The sequence below is a fragment of the Dermacentor albipictus genome, chromosome 1 (genome assembly GCF_038994185.2).
Source record: "Dermacentor albipictus isolate Rhodes 1998 colony chromosome 1, USDA_Dalb.pri_finalv2, whole genome shotgun sequence".
NCBI lineage: Eukaryota > Metazoa > Arthropoda > Arachnida > Ixodida > Ixodidae > Dermacentor > Dermacentor albipictus.
This window is the reverse complement of record NC_091821.1, coordinates 520,755,069-520,782,704: the sequence shown is the minus strand read 5'-3', so window position 1 is coordinate 520,782,704 and position 27,636 is coordinate 520,755,069. Positions and strand designations below refer to the sequence as shown.

General features: G+C 46.0%; 1 protein-coding gene across 6 annotated transcripts in view; it reads left to right on the top strand.

The window, feature by feature from the left end:
• LOC139054902 (FUN14 domain-containing protein 1-like) overlaps positions 1–27,636 on the top strand; it is a 218,208-nt gene that overhangs the window by 2,117 nt on the left and 188,455 nt on the right. Inside the window, exon 2 of one of the 6 annotated variants that reach the window (XM_070532635.1) lies at positions 10,601–10,673. The exons of the other annotated variants lie outside the window; for them this stretch is intronic. The gene's annotated coding sequence lies outside the window, so the exon portion shown is untranslated. The remainder of the gene's footprint in view (positions 1–10,600; positions 10,674–27,636) is intronic. 6 annotated transcript variants of the gene reach the window in all.

Below are 27,636 nucleotides of genomic sequence, written 5' to 3'. Positions count from 1 at the left end.
TAATAGGTAGTGGCTGCCTTTGGAGGCGTACAGCATGGTAGGCATTGGTAGGTGCTGAGGCTCGGTGCAGCAGTGCGAGACGTATGCAACGGAGCCCGGTGTCAGCCTTATTCACACGTAGCCGCAGGGCAAGGAGCTGCGTGAAGCTTGGCTGGCGAAACTTAGAACCGGCAGACAGCCATCGGCTTCAACTCCGGTATGCAGCAAGCACAGACGTGAAGAACATTTCTGCTATGGCGCCGGGACTGCGCAGTGTTCAATGAGTAGCAGAAAACACGCACCTAGACAGATGCTCGCCCACACCCACTGCCCGTCTAATGTCATGATGGTTTGGTCTATGAACTTGTTGATGCTAGATACTGGCAAGTTCACTGGAACGGACAGGGACAGGACATAAGACGCACATAAAAAAAAAGGGCATGGCATATGGTCATGTTGGTGTTATGAATTAATCCACTGGGTTACGAAAAAGAAGCAAAGGGAAATTGCACACTGAGAAGATCGATAAACATACAATGCGATGCAACTTGAGAAATAATATTGAAATGTCCAAGAATTTAGAAGACAAAAAAAGATTGAATCATCGCGATGGGACATCAGTCGCCGTAGGCATCGAAGTCTATAATGAAATTATTTTTGAACAGTTAATCAGATAGCGTCTGCGCAACAATGGTTGCTAGTGTACTGTCAAATGCTCATATGCTGCGGCCTAAAGCTTGCGGTACGGTGCAAAAACGCGCTCACAGCGAAAGCAAAACATTGTGCGCGGACATGCATGCAGACGCGAAGTCGGTTGCTGCGAACCTGTGCGATCGTTGCATTGAGGCTTCATTTTTTTATGCCCCATTTGGTTATACAGACAGCCCACTATAAGAACAAATTTCACATAGTTTACTCTCAGCGTTTGCCTACCTTTCAAGCAAGAAGTGACAGTCAAAAACTTCCCTCGTTTTGAGAGTACCTATTTAAATGTCCAGGAGTGCTGCCATGTGGTGTTTTTGTTGAGCGCTGTAAGCGAAACCTATGAGGTGTGCACCACATGATCCCTCATACTACGCAAGGAAGGTGCTTCCGACAGATGGCGACTCCGTAACTCCTCGCCCCCAGTATACTCTCCCGAGGAGAGCATATGTTGCCTGGAAAAAGATCAGTCCACTTGTCGAAACGTTGGCTCACGCGTTTACCTGGTTCTCATTTTGCTCATTTGTTGAAAATGACATTTTCAAGCAAAGGAGTGCGCCAAAGTCATTCGAATTCGTTTTTGAACTTAATGTGTACCCTCGACACCAGGAGCCTACCGAACAGCTTCGCAAACAGTGCATGCTTTCTTTAACGTTTAACAAAAACCACTATTGTTCTGTCAATTTTATTTCATAATTATTGCTTTAATGATGTTTAAGTGCATCTCAATGCATAATTACCATGGAGGAAGGCAAGTGTTAGGAGGGAGCATTGTGCAACACGATTGAAGCCAAACCTGGTGGCCCAACACGTGATCGCAGGTCAAAGTGTGCAATGGGTTTTAGTGTTCCTCCTCTGCAGGCAGGGCTGCTGAACAAGTGCACACTGAATAAAAAGTACTGGCATAGCTACTGGGAATCAAACGTGTCAGCAAATCTTTATTCTTGCTCCATGATCTCCACACAAGAGGTCATGTTGGGCCATCACTGAGCAAATTTACGGGCTTTACGGAGCATTTGCTCGTTTCTGAGTCTTTTTCTCTGCGAAGACTTGCAAAGCAGAGGTTCCCTTCTGCATCATAGTTTCGGAACAAGGCTCTTGGCAACTTGTGGAAATATAGCTACAGCGCTCCCAAGACGGATTGTTCACATCCATGACATATCGTCTTGGATGTGAACCTTAACAGGAAGCCACAGGAAGTGTCCACTACAAGTGAGCTGCTTTTCAGTCGATGTAAAAGACAACATTCATTGCCACTGGACCAGGTCTGCGCTGAGGTGAACCATTTCTCATGTCGCGCCCCAAATGCACCTATTAAGGTTGGAATGCCTTCGGGTTGGGGACCAACACTACTTTCCATGCATTGAGGTCCCATAACAGTTGAGCACCAGACTGGAAGAGTGCTTGTACCTATTTTACCAGTAAGTACCCAGTGGCAGCACTTGCCTCCTACAGCTGCAGCAGATGCTCTTCATCGAGGCCGTCTATGGTTGGAGAAGAGGCACCTAGAAACAACTTGTGAAATCTCTATTGGGCTTCCTTTCGAGATAAAAACCCTCACGAGATACGAACACCAGGCCAGGAAACATCTGTACCCATTAGAAAAAAAACGGTGGGTTTCTGGGATTTGAGCTAGGTACCTCCCACATATGAGGCAGATGTTCTTCTGCTAGGTGACCACCATGGTGGCCTAGCCTGGCTTCTGGGGACCATTTTCTTTGGGATTGCACGCAGAATAGTTGTGCCAGAACAGTGTCCTGGCAGCAACAAGAAAGCCCAGTCAAGTTTATGCAACACCTCAGGTGAGTCGTAGTGTTCACTGATCACTATTCCATGAAGCCATCGTCATCACCAATGTGTAGTTCACCATTTACCAAACTCTGAAAGTGCCCCATGACCGAACTAGCAGCCCAGCAAAAACCACCATGGAATTACCACATGCTGCTTCACAGTAACCACAATCCGCCTGCGAAGAAGGCAGTTGCCGCTCTGCTGCTCTTGCAGGCTTAGAGCCAGTTCTGCTCACCATGGCACATTCCACACATAGGCCAAGCAGGAGGGGGTGGACAGCGCGCGCTTATTTTGCCGGGTGCCGTATGTTCCCCCCTTACTGTAGCTGCAGTCCTCTGACTCCTGACACGTAGCACGAGCTCCCCTTAGCCCTGAAGACATCTGAAGCCACCTACATGTTGCCCGTGATGCACCCCGTGGAGGTGGGGAGAGCTCCTATACAGAGGCTGCGGCTCCACCCTAGCCTGATTACGTGGGTATGCAAACATCCACTGTAGTGTTATCAAGCATGTGTGCTGATGTATAGCATAAGCAGGACAGTTTACATGTGCCACACTCTTGCTTATCATGACCAGTCATGTGACGTTTGCTGTTTCATTATAAAGCCAGTAACACCAAGCAATAAGTGTTCATTCTTTCGTGTGCCACTACCCGCCGGTTTGGTTCCTATATTTCACTCACATCGTACAGGCACCTCTGGGCCATGAATTGTCACCTGACTCTTCCCAGGACTGATTCACAAGACCAGATTTCTGCGCTGTGGCCTCCGAACTGGATTACAGGGGTGTGCAGCCAGCACCCAGCCCTAAGAGTGTGGCTACTGAACTCTCTCACAAAGAGTGTGATTCCATATTGAGGCTTCCAAGTAGCTGGATTACAGGTGCTTACGAAAGTCACCCAGCCAGTTCAGTATGGTCTGGTGGTAACGTTCCTTGGCTGTGAGCCGAAGGTATCCGAATTCATCCGGCATCATTTGTGTACGTGCTAATCAACACCCTGGCCCAGCCCCAGGCAATAGGTTACAGAGGCTCGCCACAAGCCTCCGGCATGGTCCAGACATGCATAGTACAAGGCAGCATGCATAGTTCAAGCACCACTTTCATGCACTTTTACTGTAGCAGTGGCCTAGTGGTAGAACATTCTCCTTGTTTGCGGGAGGAACCGAGCTCAAATCCCAGTGCCACTGGAAACCCACCGGTTTTTTCTAATGGGTAGAGGTGTTCCTGGCCTGGTGCCCAGCTCTCAGGGAAGGGTTCACATCTGGAAAGGGAATCCAGTAGAGATTTCACGAGTTTTCTCTGTGCGCCTCTTGTCCAACCACAGATGGTCTTGCGAAAGAGCATCCGCTGCGGCTGTGGGAGGCAAGTGCTGGCGCCGGGTACCTACAGGGCAAAATAGGTACAAGCACGCTCCTGGCTTGGTGCTCGGCCATTATGGCACCTCAACGCATGGAAAGGAGTATTTGTCCCCAACCCGAAGGCACCTCAGTAGGTGCATTTGGGCCACCAGATGGGAAATGGTCACCATGGAAGCAGTCGGAACCTCCATTTCTTTGTGCTCACGAGGGTTCTGACGGAAGATGCTAGAGTTCTCCCCAGATTAAACTAATGTCGATCAGCATGTGAGACTTTATTGAAGTGCTCTTATTGTGTGCACTCTGGCTCTGTAGATTTACCTTCACTGCCACAGAAAGTTGTTCGCAAGTATGAGAAGAAATGTGCACCCGCAAGAATTACTGTTACGGGTACTCGAACAGTGAAATTTCCAAATCAAATGACAACCGGACTGAGCGACCACCTGTGATACAGCGCTGAGAATTCACACTACGTCGGCAACATTGTCCCCTTTCTCGTTCCCCCTGTGCAGGCTAGCCAACCGAGCTCAGCCCTGGTTGCCTTTCGTTTACCCTTATCTCCCTCTCCAAATGAAATACGAATAATTGAGGAAAAACACCTTTACATATTGAATCGAATATTGAGTGTTTTCTTTTAATTTGATAAAGGGAGGCCTGTTTACATTAATTAATAAATGCTTGTAATGCCATTCACAAATAGACAGTCACTTAACTGAAGGAAGAGCTTGTAGATGAGAAACAACTGCTGTCTCTGATCTGGTGCACCAGGGCAATAACACTAAAGCCACACTGGAGGAAAAATGCATGCTGCGCGCCGCTGCCAGTAAAATGCTGCTGCAACAGTGTGGCCACACTGCTGAAGCAGTCGCGTGAGAGCATAAAAGTCTGGCTTCCTCTCTTTACTCTGCATGTAGGTGCGAGATGTTGTGTGCTTTTTCCTTTGTCTGCTGACAAATTGCTGCTGTGTTCTTGTTGCATTCTTTAGCGTTTGTTTTTGTTGTGAGTCACGCAAGATGATGCTGCATTCCAAAGACTTGGAGAATGAGGTGCTGGGTGTTGCCTCCATGTCCCTGTATTCAGGGTCCACCTTGTAATACAGAATCGGATGTGGCGCACGGTCCTAAAAGCCTTTCTGTTGGGACATCTTGGCGAAGGCTCATCATTGTAGAACCAGTTGAAAGCCATGACAACCAAAACAAGCGTGAACGAGAGCTGACACAAGTAGACAATAGTGCGAAACGAGTTGTTTGGCTGACACCAGACGCGAGTGCGAATCAATCAGTCAGGCGGGCCCACGTGACACCAGTTTTCCACATGCATGTCACTGAAGGGGCCACTCTCATTGTTTGCCTCCGTCCATGGCAAACCTCGAAAAATCACTCCAGGACCAATTATCCCGTCACAAGAAAACTGCCGCGGGGCAGCTCCACAAAGCGCTGCGTGCATTCTTCCTCTAGCGTAGTCGAGGCTTAATGAAACAAGGGGACACCATGCCACTCTGGATGGACTTATTTATTTATTTATTTATTGTACCCTCAAGGCTTTACAGCATTGTAGAGAGGAGGGGCACAGAAAGAACACTTACAAATGTGATAAGGAGCACCCTACATAAAACAAAATCAGAAAAGCAGCAAAAAGGAAAGGAATAAAAGATAATGGCACGTTGACATAAGGTACATGAAATGACATGGTGACACAGGTTACAGTGCTATGCAACGCATACATATGGCAAAGAAAAAAGGAAGATGTAAAAACAAAAGAAAACAGCGTTTAAAACACCTCTTAAGTTCCTCGTGGAATCTTTCTGGGTTACTAATACTGACGGTTGAGGCTGGCAGGTGGTTTCAGTCGTGCCTACTTTTGGGTAGAAATGAATGGGAATATGTTTCCGTCTTTCCTCGACGAATATGAACTTTGCAGTGGTGATTAAGGCGTGAAGGTATGAAAAGAGCAGGCTGGAACCAGCGCAATTTAAGTACGTGATTGTGATAACAGATCTTTTGAAAAAGGCAGAGGTCAGATAATTTTCTCTGCATTACAAGGTTAGGGAGATTAAGGCTATTTTTCATGGTAGTTACTCTGGACGCTCGGTGATAGTTGAAACATGCTGAGCGATTTTCAACTGCTTTGAGCTTGTTGATAAGTGTTACCTGGCTGGGGTGCCATACGGATGAAGCGTATTCCAGCACAGGACAAACGTAAGTGATATGTGGCTGTTTAATGATCATGGTGCAAAGGAAAAATTATGTTCTATGTAACTGAACATATGATTGGATTTGGATGTTACATAATCAACGTGATCAGCCCATGATGAATAGTTAGTGATGTGTACACCAAAATACTTGTGAGTTCGAACAAATTCAAGCGGGATTGCATTCGAAGAATACAAGTAGTTAGGAAAGGTGTGTGGTTACGGGAAACTCTCATTGTTTTACATTTAAAAGTGTTCCATTTTTCAGAGCTCACACCAATGCATAGTAATATTAATGTCTATTTGAAGGGATTCGATGTCAGCATCATTGGTGACTTTTCGGCATATAACACGATCGTCAGCAAAAAGACGAATGGATGAATTTATATTGTTAGGTGAATCGTAGTGGACCTTGAACGGATTCCTGGTAAATGCCTGAATGCACTGATACCTCAGGAGAATCAGTATTATTGGTGGAAACAAACTGTGCGGTTAGAAAAAAATTATTCTATCCACTGGAACAATAGCGGGTCAATATGTAAGAAGTGTAATGTTATTAGAACCAGCTAATGATTAACCTTATCGAATGCTCTCACAAAGTCTAGGAAGATGTGGTCATTTTCCACACTTGTGTTAGGGGCAACATGCAAATCATTAGTAAATATGAGCAGTTGCATTTCGCATGAAAAGAACCTACGAAAGCCATGTCGGGAGCTGTGGAAGAAGTTATTTGAATCCAAGAAAGTAACAAGATGGGTGTAAATAATATGCTCCATTAGTTTACAAGGAATGTATGTAAGAGAAATAGGGTGATAGTTAGGGGGGTTAGGCCAGACTTATAAAGAGGAATTACCTTTGCTGTTTTCCAGTCTTTCGGCAAATAGCTATCCTGAATCGATTCAGTAAAAGTGCAGCCTAATATGATAGAACTGTATTCTTTGGCATGTTGGAAGAATTTCGAGTTAAATGTGTCAATACTCCACGAGGACGACCATTTCAATTTATTATTGATAGCCCCTATACCGGCAATTGCAAACATCATAGGATCCATAGGAAAATAGTTAAAATCTTGTGTGCACGGATAATGAATAATGTTAGAGTCGGAGAAAGAGTGAGTGAAAGTTTCATTAAGTAATGATGCACAGATATGTTTTGGAACCGGATTACCAAATTCATCAACGAGTCTTATGACTGTTTCGCTTTTTGGCTTACTGTGCTTAAAACTGCTTTGGATTATTTGTTAACAAAGCTAGAAGTGTAATGTGAAAGAAATTGAATTTAGCAGTGTTGAGAGCTTTAGCATACGCTGTAGCAGCTGTTTTATAGGCAGACCAGCGCTTTGCGTTTTTTTCACAGCGCGAAATAGCCTTGCTTTTTTGTTAGATAATCTCTTTAGGTGTCTAGAATACCATGGTGCATTAGAATCACTGTATACGGTTCTTAATTAGTTCAGTAACTTTTGCTTTGAACAATTTTCAGAGTGCTTTAATGGGTTTATCCGAATAATTTAAAAGGAATTCATCGAGGAAGGAGCAAAGAGTGATGTTGATAGCTTCAAAATAGGCTTTGTAGTAGTCCCTTATCCTTTTCACAATCTTATGTGTACTAGGTGTGGGAAAGGAAATTGTGAAATGAAGTACATCATGATTGCTCAATCCGGTTGTGTGTGTTACAGATGAGGTGATATCTGGAGCTGGTGTTAGTACCAAATCGAGTAGTGATACTGTGGTGGGTGTCATACATGTCGACTGAGAGACGAGTTCAGACAGATGGAAATCTAAACAAACGTTTAGGAAACTGATAGCTTCTGCAGACGATGGGTAGGGAAAGGGGTAAGGTTCTGACCATTGTATATGTGCAAAATTTAAATCGCCAACAAGAAAAATAGGCACATCGGGAAACCGCACAGTAACTGCACTCAAAGAATAATGTAGCAGCTCAGAAAAACCTTCATGAACGATAGCAAGTGCCAAGAATAATTTTTTTGAAATTAATGGTTAGACAACGCCAAATTATTTCCAAACTACTAACTGTTGGATTCAAAAAGCATGTGAAATTCTTATTCACTGCGATCACAATGCCACCGCCCATTCTATTGCCGCGGTCACATCGGTACACAACAAACCGTTTGTTACACTAAAACAATTCAGTATTTTTTATTTTACTCGACAGCCACGTTTCTGTTAGTATTACAATATCCGCTTTTGAATCATTTGTTAGAGCGTTGAGGCTGTCTTTTCATGTAAAGACTACGGATGTTAGTGTAGAGTACAGTTGTAGAGAGGAAGCGGCCGCCACCCCTCGCGTTATCCTACTTTTTTTTTTCGAGGTGTACAAGTGACGAGAACGCGTCGACCGAGGTGGGCATTATCAGAGGGACATTATCTGAAGTGTGAGAAGATGATGCAACCTCACGTGCACTGTCTGTAAGTTTAGAGGGATTGCCACTGTGAAGTTTGTGTACACTATCATTGCCTGCATAGTAAACATAGCATATCCCACCTGTGAAAAGTTTGTTGTGGTTTAATCTAGCGGCCATGTTCAGTATTTACTGAACTCGCTGGACTTTTTGCATGCCATGTGCGTGCCGAATGAAAAATCTTGCGTTATGTTGAGCTCACTTTCTGCGATTAGGGAACGCTTCGAGAAGACCAGCTCTTTAGTTTTGCGAGTGCTAAATTTGACAATAATTACTGTGTTCCCAGTTTTCTGATGCAATGTCTGCAATACCAAAGAACAGCAGGTTGTTGCGTCATCAATGATCCTCAGCGTCATCAAGCCTTGTGCGCAATGAGCTTATTTCTTTCTGCATAATGGTTGCACTTTCACACATGCAGTCAACATCTTGCTGAAATCCTTCAAAAGTCGCAGTTTTTCCACTTCCTGTAGGCGGTCATTAATCTTCGATACGGCGGTGTCTACTGAAGCGTGTGCAAGTTTAAGTTCATCTATCGCTTTCGGTATGTTGCATTGGTTTGCCTCAATACAAATGCAACATGCATTTGTTTCCTTTACCATTTTAAGTATTTCCTCAGTGGGTCCCGGATTTTGCTTGACATCGCCGCACAAAGCCAAAAACAAGTCACAAAAAGGATCAAACAAGGCACTGGGCATAAAAGCACAATAATGCATCAGTCGTCCAACCAGAAACACTTAAGGGGCGATAATAAACAGTGACTAACCTGTGCAGTCAAGGACAAGAAGTAGTAGTGCCACATTCTAGTTTTGCTTCCATGTCCATTGACAATAAGGCCCACTGGGCGCGGTTTTAAACGGTCCGCCAGGTGAGTGGACGATGTCACTGCGATAATGTGCTGAAGGGCAAACTGCTGGAAGGTGGGTGCAGCATTGTCGTCATCATCCATCTGGAGCAAAACTGGGTGTGCGCCATGGGAAACCCAACGACGGCGGTTGCGGGTAATGCCTAGGCTGTGAACACTGCCACTGCAGTGCGCCGAACAGATGCCGTCACTCCAGCTGGCAGCCCCACAGGAACCGAGAAGCTGCACAGTCAGGAACACTAGGGTCCTGCTACAGCACTCTTGAAAAGTTATAAACTTGACGGTGACAAAATAATACATTGCTTGTCTTCAATTGAAACAGCAAATTTATATGTGAGCTGCATAAAACCGAGGCATTTTGTTAAATGACTGCCATGCAGTCTGCTTATAACAATATCAAGAACGAAAAATCCAATCGTTATAAACAATCATTGCTATATCTGCACTGCCATAAAAGAAAAACAACTGCCGGGCATACCTTTGCAGCTCTAAAACCAAACTTGCCACTTGTGCTAAAAACAGACATTGTAAAAAGTAGTCAATAAAAACTAAAATGTTTATTTGTACCTCAAAATAGCATATCAAGCGTTAGGTGCACTTAATAGTCAGAAATCTGCACTTGATTTCATGGGAGTTTCAGGTTCACAACTGTGGTGTGCATCGTGTCCAGCTGCTGCGTGAACACTGGCAGAAATAATTTAGCATGCATGAAATCAATGAGCGGCTCTATCAGGGTCGGTGTCTAAGACGGTGCCGTTGCTGTCGTCACCTCCATCGCACTATGCCACCGTCTGTTGTGACAACCATCGCCCCGTCGGATATCTCTGCAGAACAAGGCAGCACTATCTGCACTCAGAAACTGCTCCATCAAAGCACCAGCTGTTTGATTGTCAGTAGCAATGTACTCCCAGAGCTCAGGTAATCTCAGCGGCTACCACTGTTGGTTTCACCCTTGCACACAAACCCACCTTTTCCGTTGATCGGCAGCGCCACTGGTGCCAGCATTCATGATCTAGGTGCTCCCAGTTTCCAGAATTGTCGATATTGTCGACTGCGTGAGCTTGTGTGTCTTTGAGTCTTGCAAGATTTGTAGCTTCGTCTCGAGCGACACAACTGTGAGCTTTGTCGGCACCATCTTCTCCTAACTCGGCTGTCCACTCCTTCAGGGCTTCTTCCGCGCTCACTGAGAGAGAGTGTTGAAAGGGTAGGCGCCGCTTCGCTTCTTGACTTTTTATTTAAAGCAGCATTTTTCTTTGCGGACGTGACAATGTTTTTTTATCTCCATGTTCTTTGGACACATAGGGCAAGATGATGATTTTTGGTATGTCCTTTGACATGGGATGGTGACAATCATCTAGCCTGCTTATCTAATCAGGTATGTGGTACATGTTTTAAAGTAAAGCTTTCTTTGCCTCTTCCTTCGACTTTTCCACTGCTGCTGCTGTTGCTGCTGCTGTCTGGCACACTGTGTCGGGGAGGTGGTTCAAAATGTGTGCATACATGGCAGGAGCGAGTCAAGAGAGGAACTGGGATGTGAGAAACTCGTTTGGACCCACCACGTTGAATGTGCACAATGCCCTTTAGAGCTCCCTGGTTGTCGCCACATTAGCCTCTTGACAGCTGTAATTATCCGTGACACCCCTCAAAAGCTTTGCAGAAACTGCAGCGACTCCCTTTCTACAAATTTTCGAGCCCAGAGGGGATGTAATAGAACTGTAGAAAGGAGGGAGAAGAGGCAGTTCCCATACAAAGGTGGGTGAGGGAAAAGTGACGTAAGAAGGCAAGGGAACCCTACTACGATACGACAGCGGTTGCGGAGAAACTGGATAAGCTTAAGTTAAAGGTATGGTATAGTAGTACAGTATAGTATAGTATAGTATAGTATAGTAGTATAGTGGTATGCCCATGTAGGGCATGGGCAGGACATGTAATGAGGAGGGAAGATAACCGATGGTCATTAAGGGTCACGGACTGGATTTCAAGGGAAGGGAAGCGTAGCAGGGGGCAGCAGAAAGTTAGGTGGGCGGATGAGATTAAGAAGTTTGCAGGGACGGCATGGCCACGATTAGTACATGACCGGGGTTGTTGGAGAAATATGGGAGAGGCCTTTGCCCTGCAGTGGGCGTAACCAGGCTGATGATGATGATGATAGTACGTTCCTGCTATTTCTGAAAAAGAAATACCATGCAAATATTTCCAGCGGACAAATTATGCGGGGCATGCAGAATCAGAGCTGCATTAATTAATGTGCACCGCAGGGTACAGGAAACACTGCGGAAGAGGTCGACTGTCAAATCAACACTTCTGTGTCCACCGCGGTAGCTTTGCAGTTATGGCATTTCTAGAGGTCACGGATTTGATCCCGATCGCGGCAGCCGCATTTCGATGGGGGCGAAATAGAAAACGCATGTGCACTTTGATTTTGGAACACGTTAAAGAACATTGCGGTGTCAAAATTAAACCGGAGTTCGCCACTACAGCGTGCCTCATAATGCGATTGTTGTTTTGACATGTACAGCCCCATAATCCAATGCAAGTTTAATACTTCTGCCACAATGTGATATGCCATGTGAGGCAATGAGAAATGCTAAACCCCCTGAGAGGTTATGAAATATGGTGCACAATGCCTCAAGCAAACACTTCTCCCTATGTGTTCTGTGTGCCACGCAGGCAAACAGCAGTGGTACATGCAAGGCAACATTTAACGTCAACTCATCACTTGTGTTAGACTAAACGTTAAGGAAATTAAACATTCACCGTCAACATCACCACTAATTATTGTCAATCAAAGCAACCAGCACAGAAAGCTTCACTTACATCGATTCCCAAGGTGTGTGTGTGGGATCTGCATAATTTTTTCATTGTCCCATTTTTGTACACATCTCCATAATCTTTTTTTCTTCAAACCTTCTCTATCTACCTTATATTGTACCTATGCCTGTAAAAGATCCAGTTGTATCAAGCTCTCCCCTGATTTTTTTCTACCAATACTCTAAACATCCCCTGGTTATCTCGACTGCTGACTGGTTGATGCTCCTGTCCACTTTAAATCCCAACGCTTCTAAAAGGTATACGTTAAGTTCAGGTCTCAATGGGTTCAATAAGATCCTTGGCATTCCACCATGATGTGCTGAGTGGTCTCTGCATTTTTCCTGCAGCATATACATGCCTCATCTTCTTGTGAATATTTGCTCCGGCATGTTTTTGTCCTTAGGCAACTAGCTGAGCTTCAAATAGCAAGGCACTGCCCTTTGTGTTGTCATACAGATTTTCCCTTCAAATTTCTTTCTTCTCATTCTTGTAAATCTCCATGGTCCTTTTTGTTTTCATTCTTTATATTGAGTTGCCTGTCTCCACTTCTTTCACTTTCTTTCTGATTTATTTATTTATTTTATTTGAACATACTACAGGCTTTGACGGCCCTTACAAGAGTGGTTACAAAGGTAAAACAACAATCATGAACAGAAATGAATGGTTTTTACTTTGGTTACAAAAGATTCCACAGTATTACAACACACAGCACTGTTAGGTAAGTTGTTCTAGTAAGAAATAGCAGAGGGAAACAAATATTTATGTATATTAATGCGGCTTGGGGTTTGGCGAACTACCTTACCGTGGTTAGTTCTTGATGAGTGTAAAAACGGATCAAGTAAGTAATGTCAAGTAAGTAATGGTATAAAAGGTAAATGAATTTAAGTTCTGAAACTATTCTTTGTTGTGCCAGTAGTTCTAAATGTGCTTTCTATAATAGTTAAGAGACACTGAATTGCCTTGAATAATCAGAATATATGAATCTGATTGCCAGTTGTTGAATGCACTCTATTTTGTCAATTAGGTGTCTTTGATAAGGGCTCCAGATTAAACCAGCATATTCTAATGATGGTCTGAGAAGTGTTTTTAGGCATTTAATTTGATGTGTGGTGAAGTATTACGCAGCTTCCTTCTTAAGAAGAACAGTTTACCTTCGGCGGTCTGATATATAGAGGAGATGTGAGGTTGCCAGTTAGGGTTCGACGTGATACTAAGGCCCAAGTATTTTATTTGATTGCATTTGATGAGTGCGGTGTTTCCAAGATCATACATGAAATGAAGTGGATTTTTCTTGTTAGTGAATCTGATGCATATTGTCTTCAACGCATTGTCTCATGCCCCATGTGTCCAACCATGAACAGATGGATTGAAGTGAATTGTTTAGTTCGATTTGGTGTCCCATATTACGTGCAACTGTGAATACTACACAGTCATCGGTGAAAAGCCGCATCTAGACCATTCCATGAACATTGAACTGGATATCATTCACATACATAAGAAATAAGATACACATCGAAGCAGGAATGGACCCTTACGGAATGCCTGAGTAAATTTTAGTTTGCTGCGAGACATGCTTATCTATAGCCATGCTTTGTTTTCTATTTAATAGAAAGCTGAAAATCCATGAAATTATTTTGCTGTCAATACCAAAGGCTGAGAGTTTTGTAATTAAATCTTGATGCGGCACAATGTCAAATGCCTTGGAAAAATCTAAGATTACTGCGTCTATTTGGTCTCCATTGTTTATTGCGTTAGATATTTTCTCCGTTAACTCAGTGAGTTGGGTTACGGTTGACAGACCTGATCTAAATCCGTGTTGTCGGCTGTAAAGCAGTTTGTTGCTTTCTAAATGGGATATTATGTCCTTGAAGATTATGTGCTCCGATAGTTTGCAACAAGCACTTGTTAACGACATAGGGTAGTAGTTATTTAAATCTAATTTTGAACCCCATTTGGGAATTGGAATGATCTTAGCATTGTGCCAGTCTTCTGGCAACGTCTCTGTTTCAAGGGAGGTGATAAATATTTGTGCAGGTATTTGGATACCCATTTGGCATAATGGTTTAGAAATGAATTCGCGATGTTGTCAGGGCCAGGAGATTTCTTCAAATTTAATTTTCCTAAAAGAGAAATGATGCCTGCTTCACTTATCGTTAACTTTGGCATGGGCACTATCAGCGGATACGGTTCTAGTTGGGTGTTAGAGGCATGTTTCGGGAAAACAGATTGGAAGAAAAGTATTATATTCTTCTGTAATACCTTCCTGTTCAGAGATAATGGTAACTGAAAATTTTATTTGTGAAATGGCTTCGTGTTTATCAGCCAAGTATCGGCAGAATTTCTGAGGGTTCTGCACCATGAACAAAGGTAATATTGTGGAAGCGTGATTCGGCTTCTGCGATTTTATGTTGTGAAGTCATCATAAGGTTATGGGTGTCACCATTCTTTCTTTTTTTTTTTCATCGGTGTTTTATCTTTCTTTTCATCTGTATTATTTCTTGGGTTGGTCTATTGATGCACTTTTCCCTTTGTGGAATAAAATTAGCTTCGCAAGAAGAAACAATGTCTTTAAAACATGACTGCAGTTCGTTCATGTCTGTCATTCTATTGAAATCCGGCAAGTTTGGCTCCAGGAAGCTGGACACGGCAGGATCATCAGCGCTTGCATAATCTTTTACATATGTATGCATATGTAAAAGATTTTGCATATGTGGGCAGTGGTTTTTTGTGTTGCCAAGTCGTTGATGCGGGGCAGGATAAGATCAGAGCCTTGTTATCAGAAATACCGTTTTCAATGGACACAGTAGATACCTGCAGCATACTGCTCACAAATATTAAGTCTAGGAGCGACAATGAGGAAGAATTTATCTGGGTATATCTTCAGTAACCAGTTGATCGAAAGAAAAACTGAAAGAGGTGTCCAGTAGTGATTCCGAACTTCGTACTTCCCTACCATCGTGTGTAAGAGTGTTCCAATTTATTCCAGGTAAGTGGAAGTAAGAAAGCTGGAGGCTTACGAAAAGGGCTTAAATTGAGGACGACGCAACGAGCTATGGAAAGACGAATAATGGGTGTAACGTTAAGGGATAAGAAAAGAGCAGACTGGGTAAGGGAACAAACGCTAGTTAATGACATCTTAGTTGAAATCAAGAAAAAGAAAGGGGCATAGGCAGGACATGTAATGAGGAGGGAAGATAACCGATGGTCATTAAGGGTTACGGACTGGATTCCAAGGGAAGGGAAGCGTAGCAGAGGGCAGCAGAAAGTTAGGTGGGCGGATGAGATTAAGGAGTTTGCAGGGACAACATGGCCACAATTCGTAGATGACCAGGATAGTTGGAGAACTATGGGAGAGGCCTTTGCCCTGCAGTGGGTGTAACCAGGCTGATGATGATGATGAAGTGGAAGTCCCCAGCTACGATAATTTTTTCCTTTGCATTGGTGTGCTTTGAAAGATAGTCGTGCATCATTTCAAGGTACTCAGGTGCAGCATTCGGCGGTCTGTACACACCCCCCAAGGTTATGCGCTTATCGCAATATGTGATCCTGCACCACATGCCTTCATGGTCCGGAATACCATCTAACATTGAACATTTCAAGTTGGTTTTAATTGCTGCTCCTACCCCTCCTCCTCTTGGTCCCCTAGCTCTGCAAGATAGCCTATATGACGAGGGGACTATTTCGGAATCGAAGACTCCCGGGTGCAGCCATATTTCAGTTATTACTAATACATGAGGCTGCTCCGACAGGATCAGAGGTTCTAGTTGACTTTATTTGCTACACTTCGTGGATTCAAGGAAAGAATTCTGATTTTTTTTTTCGTATGATGTCCGTTTGCATTATTTTTATTACGCCTTCTACCCGTGGATGGAGTGTTATGGTCAGTCCAGGAAGAACTGACGGCTTGCTTTATTTATTGAATTTTTGTCATGTCCCAAGTAAATGTTTTCCTGTCAACTTTTAGTTTGTCAAATGCTAGCTTTGCTTTTGCACTCATAAATTGGGATGCATAGCGCAAGAACGACATAAGGACGTAGCAGGAACACGGAATGAGGGTTAACTTTCAACAATTGCACTATGTTCTTGCACTATGTATCCCAGTTTACGATTGAACCACCAGCACACCCAAACTTCTTCCCGCCTAAATTGATTTTGCACCTTTGGCTCTGTCATTTGCGGAAGGCTGCCATAATCAAGCTCTTAGTTCTCTTACTATTTTCTAGAAGTCCTCGGAAATAGAAAATGATGTGCCTTTAGAACAGTTTAGAACAGTTGGAAAAAATTTAGTTTTTTCAGTAAAATCAGTCAGGCAATGACTGAGAGCGTTCGGTCACTGCTTCAGGTGCCTACATTACAAATCCTTTCTAGGGATTTTAATGCATGGCCCAGTATGTCATTAAAAATATTATGCTTCTCTATACGTTCAAGTGATTTCACATCCTCGTCTGATTCCTCAACCACGCCGTAACGAACTAAGTTTTTGCATTGACTCCTGTTCTCTAAGTCATCAAGCTTAGTGGTTAGTTCCTCAATTTGTTTTTGTGCATTGCTGCTAGTTTTTTACCATTGGGCTATTGTTTCCTCATATTTAAACCGTGCCATTTCATCTTCAATTGATGTTAGTCTAGTTTCCAAACTATCAACAGTCGCTTCTACCTTCATGTTGCAAACCAGTTCTTTTAACGTTTTGTTTATTTTGGCCTGCTCTTTAAGAATCTTTTTCAAAATTTCACTGCTAGAGCTAGTGTTGGAGTCTGAGTGGGGTCCTGGATTTAGTTCAACGCCGGATGTTAGTAAGAGAAGCTTCGCTACATTGTAGCATTCGCAAAACATAATAATCAAGAAATGTGGACTTGGCTGCATTAATAGAGCTACGTCATCGTCTCGTACGGAGTAAATAGACTAGCACCAACCTGCATCAGAAAAAATGTAGGGATGAGCATGGGCCTCTTGTCGGTGCTGCCAAGTCCACTAAAGCGTTCTATCGCTTGAGCTGGGTTTATATAGCGGAGTCCAGTATCTTCATGTGGCGTGATCACGCCAGTGACGTAGTCGCTGCACTGTTGGCATGCGCTGTTGGTAATCATTGACCAGCCTGGTTGTTCACTTGGCATCCGTGTCGCTGCTGTCATCGGCGTGGTCTCGTCTAGAGGAGCATTCGCAGCCGTGCTGGCAGCGACGCCATGGCTGTGAAACCACAGCGAAGCCTGCACTATGAAAAATGTAGGGATGAGCATGGGCCTCTTGTCAGTGCTGCCAAGTCCACTGAGGGGTCCTATGACTTCTGGTTGTCTATTTGCACTTTTCAATTACCCTGTACTTGGTTGCCAACTTTCTTGACCTCTTCCCCCGTTCTGTGTCCATGTTTTTCAGGTACAGATACTTGTGCACTTTAGTTGCCCATTAATTTTACTCCAATTCCCTTAGACTGTCGTTAAAACAAATTTTGCTCAGTGCTTCTCTGACTTCAAAAGACTCCCAACCCATGTCACCCTGCACTGCCTCATTTGTTGGTTTACTGAGAGTTCCCAAAGCCAATTGGCCTACCGATCTTTGGTTAATTTCCAACCCCGACAAGATATCTAATTTTCAGCACAGAACAGCATTTGCAAATGTAAATGCTGGCACCATCACTCATGTCCAGATTCCACGCGCCGCTTCATATTGTTACAGAAGGATGAAAGAAGAGAGAAGAAAAAGAACAACGCGAGATGCTTGCTGCTGCATGTTGTTGGTGGTCAGCCATCTTAACTACTCTTACTTATCTTGTATATATATATTGTAAATACAATCGTTTTATACTCAACATCCCTGTTACACATTGATGGGAGGTGCGGGGTACCACGGCTGGAAATGGAGCTCTGCAGTGGACGTTGCATCACCATCCACACCATGAAGGATGGTGAATATGCGGGATCAACGTCATTGCCGCCTCTGACGTCACCGTCGCCAGCTATGTCGCTGTCACTTTCGGTTGTGGTTGTGCAACCCAAGGATCCTGGAACTTTCTGTGGGACTGATGGCGTCGATGTATGAGCGCGTGAGTGGAGTCAACAGATGGGACCCTACGCTTATGCTAGGTAACCTGTTGTTCTACCTGAGAGGCACGGCAAAAGTGTGGTACGAAAACCATAAAGAGTAGCTAACCAGCTGGGACCAATGCAAAGAGAAATTGACAGAGTTGTTTGGCAAACCAACTGGCCGTAAAATTGCCGCAAAACAGGAATTGGCCTCCCGTGCCCAATCTCTTGCAGAGTTCTGTCTCGTACATCCAGGATGTGCTGGCACTTTGTCGATGACAGAAGCTGAGGTCAGGCATTGCTGACGACGCCTTTAATCTGCTCATGTGAAAAAGCTGCTCTACAGTTGATGCTACCATTAAAGAGTGCCAACAATTCGAGTAGGCCAAAAGCCAACGCTTCTTGCAACCATTCGCCCGACTTCCCAATACTGCCACAATGTCGACGTGTGAAGATCAACCCGCACAGCAGCATGCGTTGCCATCAGAGCATGTGGTGTGAATCGTTAGACATGAACTGGATGCTATGGTGCCTGCAGCTTTCTGTTTGCGTAGCCCTGATGCTACCACATTTTCAGTTCCCCTCGTACAAGCCATCATTTGCCAGGAACTTGAAAACATTGGTTTACATTCTGTGTGTGCTGTTGCCAATCCCAGCATTAACAAACGCCCTACTACTATTTTTGCTCCACCCCGACGCTTCTCTCCACGTTATCGCAACCCGACTGAGTGGAGAACTGCGGATTACCAGCTGATATTGTCACGTGGTGGTGACGTTGAATAACACAGTAGCAAATACTGTGAAGGACAAAACTAACTTTCATTGGGCGAACCTGTGCCCACAAAAACAGGCTGCACTTATAGCACAACGATAGCAGCGAACACGGTCGGCGATCGTCGAAAATCTCATCAGCGGGCCAAGCGGGTTGGCCTCCATACAGCAGTCGTCGAATGTTCCAGACTAATCGCCCGGACCCGCGCGCCCCCCACAAAGTTCCACATCATTTGTGTCACGCGATGAAATCAGATAACACAACGTTCGACGACAACAGACAGCTGGATAGAAGTACCGATAACTTTCCAGAAACTTCGGATACATGCAGGCGTGTCCCGCGCCGTGTGATTACAATTGTTAGGCGGCGAAACGTGGTTGCCCGATAAAGATAAGTACACGCGTCAATATGTTTCACCTTTCGCCGCATTGGTCATGTCGCCCAATACTGTCGCAACTCGTGGCCCTCAGCACCTCACACGCCGACCAACCTGAGCCATTTTGATGGAAATGCCCGCAATGTTTCGCCCACTGCCAAGTCTAACAGCACTGACAACTCTGCTAGGAACATGTGCAGTCGCTCACCATCTCTGTGCAAACACCAGTCTCATTCACCGCAAACATGTCGCCCATCTTTCCGTTTGCTGCAGCCACATCACCTTTCATCCCCTGTGGCTTTTCGCCGCACCCTTTCGGAAATCTAAGAAATGCAGCCCTCGGAGGTGGTGCTGCATTGCCTACTACTGTGGCAAATCCTCTCTCTCTGCCCACAAAGAGAAGTGTAATTGACATTAAAATAGATGGCGTACCTGTCCAAGCACTTGTCGACACTGGAGCCCACGTATCTGTGATGAGTGCCAGCCTACATAGACGTTTAAAAGAAGGTCCTCACCACAGCAGCTGCCCGAGTGCTCTGTGTGGTTGACGGTGGCATGTGACCGACGACGGTGGCTACAGTTTGATGAATCCTAAGTCCGACGGCTGTGAATGTCGTGCACGTTTCGCAGCTGAAGCCTTACTTTGCTCGCAATTCTTCGCCTACCATGCACCGAGATGGCGCTTCACCACCTGGGGGTCCCGTTACGGAAGATGAAAGAAGAGAAAGGAAGAAGATCGCGAGACGCTGGCTGCTCCGTGTTGTTGTTGGTCAGCCATCTTAACTACTCTAACTCATCTTGTATATATATTGTAAATAGAGTCTTTCTATACTCCCAACTTCCCTGTAACAATAGTTATTGTGGCCCCAAAGTGCTCTATGTTTCATTATTGCTGCATTTCACTTCCCCTTTACTTTTAGATTATCTTGGGAGGCGCTTGAGTAAGTCTTTTCTTCATTTATGTATATGCCAAGGTATTTATATTACTTCATTATGGGTATGACTTGCTCTTGAATTGACAACACATAATTACTCATCTATTCATTAGAGATCCTAATTACCGATTTGTCTGTGCTAAATTTAGGACCTAGATTTGTTGCTGGGTTATCACAGATATTAGAAAGTGTCTGTAAATATCTTGAATTATCCACTAGTAGCACTATGTCGTCCACATACATCAGTTTGGGTACCTTCTGCTGCACCAGTTTCTCCATTACACGTGTAGCATAAATCAAACCCTAATTCACTGTTCTCCAGTCATCTTTCTATGTATGCCCTTAACATAAGGCGTGAGCAACAATGGAAACAGAGGACATCCTTGTTTCAGTCCTTGGTGAATTTCCACCACTTCTTTACATTTTCAGCCTCCCCATGCAATTTGTACTCGGTTGATTCTATGTATCTTCCTCAGCACGCTGATTGTTTCGAACAATCGGCGTTCGCATACTTATGGTGCTACCTCGAGTGTGTCTAGTGTCTTATAATAAATCCCCGTACATTTGGTGGAAGGTGCTGCACTGCAGCCCTAACAGTGTCTGTGATGTACCATAGCGCATCATCTCCTTCGAAGATGTTACCATCTTAATCCCTCGTAGCCATTTGTGAATTTTGAGTTGGTGCTCCAACTGCTCTTAGATGGTTCCAAAATCTTTTTGGTGTGCCTTTTTCTTTTATAAATGTTATTTCTTTTGTGAATGTTGTGCTCCCAATGTTCACTTGTGCATTTAATTTTCTCTTGCACGAGCTCATTCGTCGCCATTTTCGTTCTGTGTATTTCTTCCATCTAAGGAGCAACTCTTCTTTGTGTAATAACAACTTTTTGGCTTCTTGATGATACCTTGATGCTTGCTTATGCTCTTCTGTATAGCTTGCTTTATTTTCTTGTTCCACCGTTTACATGGTTTCATCTTTCCAATCCAATAATTTTTTGCCGTATTTATCTCCTGCTGCATAAGATCTGCCAGCACTGCATCTGCCATCTGCAACTATAACATTGAATCATGAGGAAACACTTATAACTGTCACCTAACTTCGTTGCAAGTCATTCAGAATCGAGCTATTCGACTAATAACATTTTCACCTCATAGCATTAGCGCAAATCAGCTGTTACATGCACATAATATTTTGAATGTGACTGATCTTGTTAAATATAACCTGGCCATATTTATTTTTAAGGCATTAAACAATAATATTCCAGTAACCATCATACCAAAGACATCCCTTACTAATGTAAATAATACTAGATTTGCAGGAAATATTGTTACGTGTAGAAAGACACAGACGAAAGAGGCTATTTACACTGGACTGGACCTGGAGCGTCAGGCCGACATTCACTTGTGCCAAGGGCACAGACCCACTTCGTCGTCGTTCTTGCGGAGGCTCGTCCCTTGAGCATCGCTCAATGATATCGTAATACTATACCCCGGCGGCAAGCGCCGTCACGGTGCTGTTAAATATCCAAGGGGCGTGGACAGTTGTAGGGTTTGAGTCCAGCGACGTGGACATTGTCACTGGTTGTCACAGCAGAGGACGTAGTAGGCGTGGCTGGAACGATTTCATAGGGGACATCAGTCACTTGGCGAAGCACGCGATATGGGCCCATGTAGCAGGAAAGCAGTTTTTCACAAAGGCCAATTTTATGCGATGGTGACCAAATAGCCTGTAAATAACCTCTTTCGTCTGTTTCTTTCTACACGTAACATTCTGGTGGAGGTCAGCAATCCCCGTCCTCGCCACGGAACTCCTTAGTGGTCGGTACATCGAGCTTGTCAGCATGCCTCCCGGTGACGAGCCCGCCTGTGCAACGGCTTCGGCTGGTCCGACTGCTCCAATTGTCACGGTTGCCCAACATCGCGACCCTGGTGTGTTCTCTGGCGTGGAGGGACAGGACATTGACGAATGGACCAAGCTGTATGAACATGCCAGCGCTAATAACTGGTGGGACCCAACCACTATGCTCGCCAATGTCATCTTTTATTTTGGCGGCACCCCACGCGTATGGTACAAGACGCATGATGACAAGATAAGCAGTTGGGACACTTTCAAAGAAAAGCTACAGGAACAGTTCGGCGACCCCATTGGTGCAAGGTTGCCGCGAGAAAGGCTCCCGCATCTCATGTTCAGACGTCTACAGAGCCATACGTTTCATACATCTTTGAATTCTTGGCTCTAAGCCGCAAAGCTGACAATGCTATGTCTGAATCAGATAAAGTGTCACATGTTCTAAAAGGCATCGCCGACGACGCTTTCAGTTTGCTTGTTTTCGGCAACGTCTCGACAGTCGACAACATCATTAAAAAATGCCGTCGCCTTGAACAAGCTAAGAGCCGCCGTGTCACATACCACATCATGCGGCTACCAACACCGCTGCTACGTCGACATGTGAGGGTCGACCACGTCAGGCCATCATTTGTGACGACATCACCCATATTGTTCGCCACGAACTTGAGGCCGCCTGTTCGCCACCTTTCTCCGCGATGCCTCCCGATCCGCCAGCAACCACGATTGCCATGATTCAGGCCGTTGTCAGAGAGGAATTTCAGAACATGGGTCTGAACTCTGTGTGTTCCACGTCTCAACCCAGCGTTTCCCAGTTCTCTAGCGGCCCTCCTCGTCCTCGGCAGTCCTTTTCCGCCACATCTCGCCGCAACCCGTCCGACTGGCGTACCCCTGATGACAGACCAATCTGCTTCCACTGCTGTTGCATCGGCCACGTCGCTCGTCACTGCCGCAACCGATGGCCACCGCCTCCTCGCACATACGCTGCCACTTATACCCCACACCTCCACCAGAATGTTACGTGTAGAAAGACACAGATGAAAGGGGCTATTTACAGGCTATTTACACTAGACTGGAGCCAGAGCGCCAGACCAACATTCACTCGTGCCAAGGGCACAGACCCACTTCGTCGTCGTTCTCGCGGAGGCTCATCCCTTGAGCATCGCTCGATGATATTGTAATAATATTGTTGCGTGTGGAAAGACACCGACAGAAGAGTCTATTTACAGGCTATTTACACTGGAGCCAGGCAGCCAGGCTGACACTCGCTCGCGCCAAGCGCACCGACCAACTTCGTCGTCGTTCTCGTGGCGGCTCGTTTCTTGAGCATCGCTTGAGCATATCGTAATACTACCCCCCGGCGGCAAAAGCACCGTCACGGTGCTGTTAAATATCTAAGGCGCGTGCAAAGGTAATGTAAGGTAGAGCCAGGTCCCAGTCACGGTGGTCGTCAAAAACGTATTTGGATAGCATGTCTGTAAGGGTGCGGTTCAAGCGCTCAGTGAGGCCGTTCGTTTGGGGGTGGTAGGAGGTGTTAAATTTGTGCCGTATTGAGCAGGCACGCATGATGTCGTCGATGACTTTGGCCAAAAATGTACGGCCACGGTCTGTTAGCAATTGACGCGGAGCACCATGCATCAAAATAATATGTAGGAGGAAGTCCGCAACATCAGTTGCGCAACTGGTCGGAAGAGCACGGGTTATGACATAGCGGGTCGCGTAGTCCACCGCGACTGCAACCCACTTGTTTCCTGGTGTAGATTCCGGAAATGGGCCGAGAAGGTCTAAGCCGACACGATGAAAGGGCTCTGCAGGAATGTCGAGCGGCTGCAGGTAACCAGCGGGGAGCTGGGAAGGCTTCTTGCGTCGTTGGCAAACTTCACAAGCGGCGACGTAACATCGTACGGAACGGGCAAGACCAGGCCAGAAAAAACGGTGACATACACGGTCATAGGTTCGAGATACGTCGAGATGTCCTGCCGTTGGTGCGTCGTGGAGCTCTTCTATAACGGTAGAGTGGAGGTGTTTAGGTATTACAAGTAGGATCTCAGAGCCGTCCGGATGAAGGTTACGACGGTACAGAGTACCGTCGCGGAGGACGAAGAAGCGTAGAGTAGCATTGGCCGGAGAGTGCTCAAAATGGTCGATGAGTGCTCTGATGTAGGCATCACGGCATTGCTCGTCGGCGAAATGAAGCAGCTGTGATGCAGAGAATACGCAAGAAGCACTGGCAATAGTAGAGGAGTCAGAGTCGTCAACAGCGTAACGCGACAAGCTGTCAGCGTCTTGGTGCAGGCGGCCACTCTTGTACACCACGGAATATGAAAATTCTTGTAGCCTCAAAGCCCATCGACCCAGCCGACCTGTAGGATCTTTTGGCGAAGAGAGCCAGCAGAGAGCATGATGGTCAGTGACTACGAAAAAAGGGCGACCGTAAAGGTAAGGATGGAACTTCGCAACCACCCGGACGACAGAAAGGCATTCTCATTCCGTAATGGAATAGTTGCACTTCGATGGTGTGAGGAGGCGGCTCGCATAAGCAATTACGCGATCCTGGCCACGCTGATGCTGGGCTAAGACGGCACCTACGCCATAGCCACTGGCATCTGTACACAATTCTGTAGGGGCATCAGGGTCGAAGTGGGAGAGAATGGGTGGTGAGGAGAGAAGAGTAACGAGACGAGAGAAGGCGGCGGCTTCTGCAGTACCCCACGAGAATTGTACGCCTTGCCTTTCTTCAAAAGATTAGTGAGGGGTCTAGCAATTGCCGCAAAATCTTGAATAAAACGACGAAAGTACGAGCATAGCCCTACAAAACTTCGAACGTCTGCGGCTGTCTTCGGAACCGGAAACTCTCGGACAGCGCGAGTTTTGTCAGGATCAGGCTGTACTCCGAAAGCGTCAACGTGGTGGCCCAGAACAGCAATTTGGCGGCGGCCGGAACGACATTTCGACGAGTTAAGTTGCAGCTTCGCCTTTCGAAATACATCAAGTATAGTTATGAGACGTTCAAGGTGAGTGTCGAACGTTGGCGAGAAGACGATGACGTCGTCGAGGTAGCAGAGGCATATGGACCATTTGAAACCTTGGAGCAAGGAGTCCATCATACGCTCGAAGGTGGCAGGGGCGTTGCATAATCCAAACGGCATTACCTTAAATTGGTATAGGCCGTCAGGTGTGATGAACGTGGTTTTTTTCTCGGTCCATATTGTCAACAGCAATCTGCCATTATCCTGAACGAAGATCAATAGACGAGAAATAGCTGGAACCGTGCGGGCAGTCAAGGGCGTCGTTTATACGTGGGAGCGGGTAGACGTCCGTCTTAGTAATGTTGTTCAGATGATGGTAGTCTACACAGAAGCGCCACGTGCCGTCCTTCTTCTTAATCAACACCACAGGTGACGCCGAGGGACTCGATGAAGGCTCAATGATATTTTTATCGAGCATTTTGTTGACTTCATTTTGAATTACTCGGCGTTCTGACGCTGAAACTCGATAGGGTCGTCGGTGAATAGGTGTAGCATCGCCAGTAAGAATACGATGCTTGACCGCGAGCGTCTGGCCTAAAGGGCGATCGTCGATGTCGAAAATATCTCGGTACGACGATAATACTTGGCAAAGCTCTTCAGCCTGCGCCGAGGACAGGTCCGTCGCAACCATTTTCTTTGTACTGGGATCGGCACCCGAGGCTCGCGCGAGGCGCCTGCTAAGCTCGCGAGAATCATCAGTCGATAACGCTGCCACGTATTGGTCGCCGAGACAATCAACGGTGGCAAGGCAAATACCTTGCGGTAGAATTTGCTTTGTCAATCCAAAGTTACAGACAGGCATTCGAGTGCGGCTCCCAGTAATAATAAGTATACTGTGAGGCACTGTAACGTCATACCTTATTGGAATGTCAGGCAGAGGAGTGACGAGGTACTCGCCATCAGGAACTGGTGGGAAAGACAACAGTTCAGTGTAGGCTATTGGTTTTGGCTGCAGGCGAAGAAAACCGGTGGGACGTAAGCGGCAGTGGGATGCGTCAGAAGGTTCTGCGAGCATCGGCAACTCAAGGCGAAGGGTACCGGAAGAGCAGTCAATAAGAGCAGAATGTGCGGAGAGAAAATCGAGGCCGAGAATGAGGTCGTGGGGGCAATGAGCAATGACGGTGAAGAGGACAGGAGTGTGGCGGCCGGCGATGCTGACGCGTGCCGTACACATGCCGATGATAGGCGCAGTACCGCCATCCGCAACGCGTACGACGTGGGCCGACACTGGGGTGAGGAGCTTTTTGAGCCGTCGTCGGAAGGCAGCACTCATAATTGAAAGATGTGCTCCTGTATAGATGAGTGCCGTGACAGGATAGTAGTCAACGTGAACGTCAAGAAGGTTTCGGTTCGTGGGTAACGTGAGCAGAGGATTTGAGGACAGGGTCGATAATGCAGCTTCACCTCCAGAAGCTGCAAAGCCTAGTTTTCCGGCTGGATCCGGGAGGCAATAGGCGGCGAAGAGAAGCGATGGGGTTGGCGCGAACGAGACTGATGGCATCGAGGTGAGGGCGAGCGGCTGTACCGAAGGTTCAGAGCAGGAGCATCAGTGGCAGTGGATTCATGGCGGCTGGTATAGGGAACGGAAGGTCCAAAGGTGTGGGAATAAGCGGTGGTGTATGTTCGAGGAGTTGGTGGCCATCGGTTGCGGCAGTGACGAGCGACGTGGCCAATGCGACACCAGTGGAAGCAGATCGTCTGGTCATCAGGGGTACGCCAGTCGGACGGGTTGCGGCGAGATGTGGCGGAAAAGGACTGCCGAGGACGAGGAGGGCCGCTAGAGAACTGGGAAACGCTGGGTTGAGACGTGGAACACACAGAGTTCAGACCCATGTTCTGAAATTCCTGTCGTACGACGGCCTGGATCATCGCAATGGTGGTTGCTGGCGGATCGGGAGGCGTTGTGGAGAAAGCTGGCGAACAGGTGGCGTCGAGTTCGCGGCGAACAATACTGGTGACGTCGTCACAGGTGGTGGTCTGACGTGATCGACCCTCACATGTCGACGTAGCAGCAGTGATGGGTAGCCATGTGATGTGGTGTGTAATACGGCGGCTCTTAGCTTGCTCAAGGCGACGGCATTCTTTGATGATGGCGTCGATAGTCGAGACGTTGCCGAAAACAAGCAAATTGAAAGCGTCGTTGGTGATGCCTTTTAGAATATGTGACACTTTATCGGCTGCGGACATACCGTCGTCAGCTTTGCGGCATAGAGCTAAGACGTCGAGGATGTAGGAAACGTACGGCTCCGTAGATGACTGTACACGAGACGCAAGAGCCTTTCTTGCGGCAGCCTTGCGCCCAATGGGGTCACCGAATAGTTCCCGTAGCTTCTCTTTGAAATTGTCCCAACTGGTTATCTCGTCGTCATGCGTTTGGTGCCACACGCGTGGGGTGCCGCCGAGATCAAAGATGACATTGGCGAGCATGATCGTTGGGTCCCACCTGTTATTAGCACTGGCGTGTTCATAGAGTTTGATGCAGTCGTCGACATCCTGTCCCTCCAGGGCAGAGAACACACCTGGGTCACGATGTGGGGCAACCGTGACGATTG